We start from the raw sequence: 7,701 nt of genomic DNA on the forward strand, positions 1-7,701 counted from the left end.
GACCTTATGTTCCTTCATCTTCTACATTTTCCACTCCTAGCTCATTCCCTAGCTCTCCTATCATACTTCAAGATCAACAAAGATGCTCATCCTTGATGAATTATCACCCATCTATCCACCTAAACTAGTCATATCATCCTTATTCATCCACAAATCCCAAGTCCTTTGGAAGTAAGAATAAACATAAGAATCCATTGAAAAAGAAAGATCAATATGTCCCATCTAATCGACATGTGAATGCTAAGAAGGAGAATGCACAAAAGAGACCGCAAAGGTCCACTATTAAAAAAGCTAAATCAAAGAAAATATGGGTTCCTAAACCCATTATTGAAGAAATGTGTTTTGAAGTATCCAAAGTAAAATCTAAAGCTATATGGATTCCCAAGTCTCTTTTAAAAGACTTGAATATTGTAAATACTTCAAAGTTGACATTCAAGCTTCCAAAGGCTTCCATTCCATCTTCTTCCAAAAATCTTCCTAAAAATATTCCAAAGCCTTCCACTCCACTTTTTTCCAAATCTTTTCTACCACCTCATACATCTAAATCTCAAGCTATTTCATCCATGATTCCTCCATCATTCCAATACCCTTCCAGGTGTGTGTCAACGTTGATCTTGTACAATATTTCAATTACCCTCATGAAATCCTCTAAAGCTTACACTTACTTTCTATACATGAACTATTATCCTCCATATACTCTTCCTACTACCATTTCTCTTTCATCACCCTATCAACATCTTTGAGCATACCTTTCTATGGTCTTGGCTTATCATGACTTATCTTTTCTATAGGAGCACTATCTACATTCAAAAAGCTTGAGCTCTTTCTAAAAATTCAAAAAAATCAAAAAAATAAAAAAATAAAAAAATTAATTTGAAAAAAAAATGAAAATGTGCCTTGGTGAAAACTACTTCTTGTGGCACCTTGGTAGCAAAAGTAAAGAGAAATAAATTTATCCTACGGTGAAAACTACTTCTTGTGGCACCTTGGATAAGTACCGTGATGAAAATCTGGCAAACAGGCATCATGCGTAATTCTTCCATCATCCATCTATCCCCTCTTCTCTCTTTGATCTTGACAATGTTGAGCTATCTTTGCATATTGGCTATCTTATCCATGATATTTTCTATTGTGCTCTCCCATTCACTCATAGCCTCTATCTTGAGCTTTATTCTTATTGCTATATCCCATTGCTATACTATCTAGTTGACCCCTTGGTCTTGATCATAATAAATGAAACATGGTTCTCATAGGTCTCTTGACATGGCTACTCTTTTGGACTACACACTTCATGCTATCTCACTTTTTGGCTTCATTGCTTATCTTAAATGCTATCTTTCTCATTACTTCCATTGCTTATCCAAAATATGCTTCATATGACTATTTCACCTCTTTCCCTAGCTTGGGTACTCTTGAGGAGTTAGTTCTTGAGGATCACTTTCACTTGCTTCACATTCCTTTCTTATCCATCTTTGCTTATCCACTGGCTTGTTTCTCCATCATGTCCTATACCTTGCTAGACATTAGGAGAAAATGATGTGATCTTGCTCGAGAACTAGTAATCTCTAAATTATTCTAAAAAATCCAAAAAATCATATATGATGCTGAAAAATCCTAAAAATCAAAAAATGTCCAGAAAAATGATCATCTTAGTGAAAACCTAGCAATAGGTTCTTTGATGTATCACCAAAAAAATTTAAAAATTTAAAAATTTAAAAAAGGTCCTGAAAAAATTTGTCAAGTGGTGAAAACCTGGAAACAGGCGTTACTTGAAACCCTCGCACCTATGTCTATTAGTCTCAATCAACTATTTTGCTACACATTTCCTAACTTGGAATTATTTCTTGTCCTCATCTCAGGGGCATAGCTACTTAGCCTTTTTGAGGTATTCTTGTGCATTTGGGTTTCTTTGACAACTCACAAAATAGTGTTTCTCAACACTACCCCCACCCACTTTGACATCAAGTGTTTTTCAACACTTTTTAGATAGTTTACCTAAGGTCTTTGATGTCTCGATATTTCTCACTATCAGAATCAAGTCTTGAAGAAATGGCCAAGTGACTTACACACACGCACTTTAACACTTAAATGACTGAGCTATGCTGATCTTTATCTACTTTGTGTGTTGTCTATGATGATTTCTTTGCCATGTGTTCCCTCCCTAATAGTCTTTCAAGGATTTCATTGACTAGAAGACTGGGGGCATGGGACATGTCTTCTTGATTTCTGTTTGTGGGTATATTTTGTTTGTCTATAGTGTTGTAAGCATTCATGCTTGTCCTATTCAACACTTTGACTTATAAATGTATCATCCTTGACTGTTTCGCAAGACCACACTCAGGGTTTATCCTGGCGCTTATGCCTTGATACAAGTGTAATCTTGCTAAATTAAACTTAGGAAATCTAATCGTGTAGTTATCTTGACTTACATGTCTCTGATGCTTAGATTGGATTTCCACATACCTATCTAATATCGATCATATTCATATCCTCATAGTTATACTAGTGATGGTTGTATGATCTCATGATGTCCCTAATAAATGCTCAATGATGAAATTAAGAGTCTAAATGTTATGCACTTCTTGCTGGTAAACCACTTTGCATATTAGCTTGCATTTTATGTTCATTTTCTAGCTTAGTCTTGCATTCTTGCATATGGGGAGAGCTCTCTTTCTTCATCTTTTTGTGGACATATCAACTAATTCCTTTCATATATTTCTTTACTTTCTTCTTGTTCATGTCTTTTCACCTTCTTAATCTTTCGCTTCATCTCTTTTCTATCTTGTCATCACATTATATAAAGTTTTGACCTCTTAAATAATTTTGACGTCCTAGATTCATTTTCGAGATCGAAATTCAAATTCGAGTTCATCTTGATGGTCAAAATTGTCTTTTAAAATTCTACTTTCTTCTGAGCAGTTAGCTGACCTTTTAATGTCTAATCTCTGAATCATCACTGGGGCATCTTCATTTCTTCATGTCTTCATCATTTCCATACTTCATATCTACTTAAATTCACTATTTCATGTCTAAAATCACCTTTCTACTCATTTCGACCTTATTTTTATGCTATATCCTTCAAGGTCAACTCTAGTTGAACTGGGGCATTTTATCAATTTTTTTATATAGTCATTCTTGGGTTCTAATCATCTATCTATCATCTTGGACATTGCTATATTCTAATTTTCTCATTTCTAGCCAGTTTTTGCATCCCCTTACCTCATTTCAATTTCGATCCCGAGGGGGCAAAAATACTCTATCACTGCTTAGGAGCATTTTTTTTGTTTGATCTTTTCACTTGCTCTCACTCTATCTACTTTTCTAAGTGTTAGTATTCTTCTGGAATTATGACATCATCTCTTCCTAGTGTTTAGTACTACTGTTATCAAGCTGTGCATTCAGGACTTGCTATCTATTTTTGCATTTCACTCTTCGGAATTAGACATCTATATCTATCACTGCCTACTTGGCTTTCTATTTTCTTTGACATAATGTGTTCCCAGATCGATCACACATTAGTCAAAGAGGGGCAAATGTAATCACCTAAAAATGATCATCTAGACTATTAGTCCCCTTCTCAACATTTTGGCTAAATTAATTTAATCACTTACCTAAGCCAAATTGCTAATAATCAATTTATTTGATTATAACCTATAGTTTGACTATGCTATCCTAAGTTCATTATTTGATTAAAAGAACATGTCCCCTTTTAATTAAATAAAAGACCCCATTCTTCTAACCCACTTAAAGTGCACACATAAAGTCCTTTTTCTATTTTACAATTAAAAGAAAAGGCTTGTGAGACTTTTTGTCTTATGTGACAAGTCAACTTATATTCTATTGGTTGACTTGTGTGTGCACATGGATCACTCCTCTTTTTGAATTCAACCGTTGATCATCCACCATCTTCATCTTGATCTCCACCGTCCGTACATCTTTAAAAGGGAGAGAGCTTTCCCCTCAAAGCATCCATCCTCATTTTGAATATTGTTATGCTGCAAATTTTCTAACAGGTTTCTTTGGAGCTTTGTGGAGAACTTCTATTTCTTCTCTACATTTTCTCATACCATAGCATTTTAGCTTAGATTCATGTTGCATGTTAGTTTAGCTTCTATTTTGCAATAATCTGTCTCACATAGCTTAATATTTGGATTGTAACACTCTCATCCATGCTTAGTATAGTTGCATTTTGCATTATCATCTTAGCTTAGTTTCCATACTTGCATTGCATTCTTGAGGGATTCCTTGAAGATATTTGCACTCTTGCTCTTGTCTCAAAGAACCTCCCGTTGCATGGTTTACTAGCAAGAAGTACATTCTTCAAGTGTCATGCCATGGCAAGCTAGTAAGTTGTTTGATTAATAGTTCTTGGTCATGTGTTAGTAATTTCAATATTTTGATGTTGAGTATACTGATGCCAAGTTGTGGTGATGTCATAGGTGTATTATGATCAGACCCTGATAGAGGGGCAAGCACGGATGCAATAGTTGTTTCAGGATGTGACCATCCTAGATTGCCATTTGGGCTAGGAGAGAATGATTTTTGAGTTTAGAGATGATTTCCCTTTATCGAGCTTGTTATGTTCGTTGGTAGCCCAGGCCATGGTGATAGACCAAGGCTAGAAAGGTTTCCCACTAGGATGGGGTTGATTGGTGTTTGATCTGGTGTCATGGCCATGCAAGATGGTATGGGGGCCAGCTATACTAGCGGAGATGTATCATGAGCTTCACAAGATAGTGTACCATGGAGGTGGCTCATGGGCATGCAGTGTAGTGCTGGCATAAATCTAGGCATGGGAGCACATTGCTATGATCCAACCATAGGTGCAACCATAAGAGCAGAGCCAACCCTATATTTTTGGGTATAGAGGTTTTATCCCATAGAGACATAGTAGGGATGTGACCTACTATTGGCATGTGTTTGATGAGCTGATGACATTCACATGGCGGTCATACTGAGAGTGCCACAAATGGTCGGATTCATGGGAGTTGGATTATATGAGGTATAGCAGGCTACTAGTGGGTTAGAGCATAGATATAGTAGAGCAGTTCATGATCAACCGAGTATGGTGATAGTTTATTGAGTGATAGGAGATATTAGTGGAGACTACCACCTACGATCAGATGTGCTCAAATGAGGTACTAGGATGGTTACCAATGCTAGACTATCAGATGATAGTACGGGATACAACAACTCTAGTAGCAGCTCCTTGGGATTATTGCCTAGATGTGGCAGATGCAGGTGTAGATCCTAGATGTTTATATGAGATGTAGAGACACCCATTCTTGCATTTTACTAAGCCTAATGTGCTACATGCAGGAGGGGGACACAAAGGTGGTGGAGGTAGAGGTGGAGGCAGAAGTGGAGGTGTAGGTTGGGGTGTGAGATGGATGGAGGTGGGGGAGGGATCTTGATCAGGATGGAGGAGGATGCGGGCATAGGCTGTGAGGGAGATGGAGGAGGAGGAGGAGGAGGAGGAGGCAGAGAAGGAGGAGGTGCCATTAAGGTGGTGACGAGCTAGGAGAGCAGAGCCAGAGCTAGAGCAGCCGATGAGGGGGGGTGATGATGAGTGGGATGCTAGGATTTGCACATTAGAGGTATAGTTGCAAGCAATGTAGGTTACTATTGTAGTGCATGATCAATAGCTCATGGATGAGCAAGCACAAGTAGATGAGCTCTAGAAAGAGAGGGACATGATGAGGCAGGCAAGAGGTAGTGCATCATGGTGCATGAGCCGCATATTATTATGCTACCTACATGGGTGTGGTACCGCCAAGGTAGGGACTTCCTGACTACTCTTAGCGAGTCGGTAGATCAGAGGGTGCAATATAGTCACTAGATAGGACATAGGCTCCACCACCAGGGCCACCACCTCCACCTACTATAGAGGGTGGTAGTCAGTCATAGGTTGATCATGATAGTTTTTAACAGTCTTGATTGTACATCATGTATTTTTGAGATGGATATCTAGATTTTGGATCTCATTCTTTTGTATATGTACTGTGACATATTGAGATATGTATATGAGATACTAGATTCGATTGGCAATCTTGTGTACTTGTCTCAAATGGATGTTTTATCATTTTAGTTTTCATGTGATGTTCTCAATTTCTATTTTCAGCTCATGTATGTGTTTATGCTCATGTGTCTCTCTTATGTATGATGTTTTTAGCTCTCCTATGTATGATGTAGATTTTATGTTTCTAAAAATATGTGATACTTGCATAGATCAGATGTGATGTTTAGATTAACCCCTTGTGATGTCAAGATAGAAAGATTGAGATGAAAATGAAGGAGAAAGAAGGTGAAAGAAATGATAAAGAATGCAAAGAAGGATGGGAGAGCAATTAGCTGATATGTCCGTAAAAAGAAAAAATGAAAAGAGAGCTCTCCCTACATGGGGGAATGCAAGATTAAACTAAAAATGAACCTAAAATGCATGCTAATATGCAAAGTGGTTTACCAAAAAGAAACGCATAACCTTTAGACTCTAATTCTCATCATTGAGCATTTATTAGGGACATCATAGGATCATACAACCATCACTAGCATGACCATGAAGATCTGAATATGATCGGTATTAGATAGGTATGTGGGAATCCAATCTAAGCATCAAAGACATAGAAGTCAAGATGACTACATGATTAGATTCCCTAAGTTTAGTAAAGCAAGCTTACACTTGTATCAAGGCATACACGCTAGGATAACCCCCAAGTGTGGTCTTGCAAAAATAGTGAAGGATGATATGTTTATTAGTCAAAGTGTCAAAATAGGAAAAGCATGAAATGCTTAAAACACTATAGACAAAATAAAGTATACCCACAAGTAGAAATCAAGAAAATATGCCCAAATGCCCCCATTCTTCTGGTCAATGACATCCTTGGAAGACTATTAGGGAGGGAACATATAGCAAAGAAATCATCATAGAGAGCACACAAAGTAGATAAAGATCGGTAGAGCTCGGTCATTTAAGTGTTAAAGTGTGTGTGTGTGTGTCAGTCACTTGGCCATTTTTTCAAGATTTGATTCTGATAATGAGAAATATTGAGACATTGGAGACTGTAGGTAAACTATCTAAAAAAGTGTTGAAAAACACTTGATTTCAAGATAGGGGGTAGTGTTGAGAAACACTATTTTGGGACTTGTAGAAGAAAACCCAAATGCACAAGGAAACCTCAATAGGCTAAGTAGTTATGCCACTGAGATGAGGAAAAGAAAAAATTCCAAGCTAGGAAATGGGTTAGCGAAATGAGTGAATGAGATTGATAGACATAGGTGCAAGGGTCTCAAGTAGCACCTATTTCCAAGTTTTCACCACTTGGCTTTTTTTTTTTTTTGGTGATACATAAAAGTGCCTATTGTTAGGTTTTCACTAAGATGATAATTTTTTAAGGACATTTTCTAATTTTTAGAATTTTTTCAGGATTATAGATATGTACAAGATAGCTGAGTAGTGAGCCTCTAAGCATAGAATTTTTTCAAATGTAGGACATTAATAGGCTCTACAAGTTCTTCACCCTTAGGTGTAGATAGTTGATAAGCACCAGACCCAAATACCGCCATGATAATTTATGGGCCCAACTAGTTAGGTTCAAATTTTCCCTTCTGCTCTCGATGCTGTTGATTTTTGGGATTCTCTCTAAGCACAAGTTCACCAACCTGAAACTCACATGGGTGAACTTTCTTATTATACTAAGTAGA

This window comes from Cupressus sempervirens, chromosome 4, assembly GCF_028749045.1.
Source record: "Cupressus sempervirens isolate cs-2001-9-10 chromosome 4, ASM2874904v1, whole genome shotgun sequence".
Lineage (NCBI taxonomy): Eukaryota > Viridiplantae > Streptophyta > Pinopsida > Cupressales > Cupressaceae > Cupressus > Cupressus sempervirens.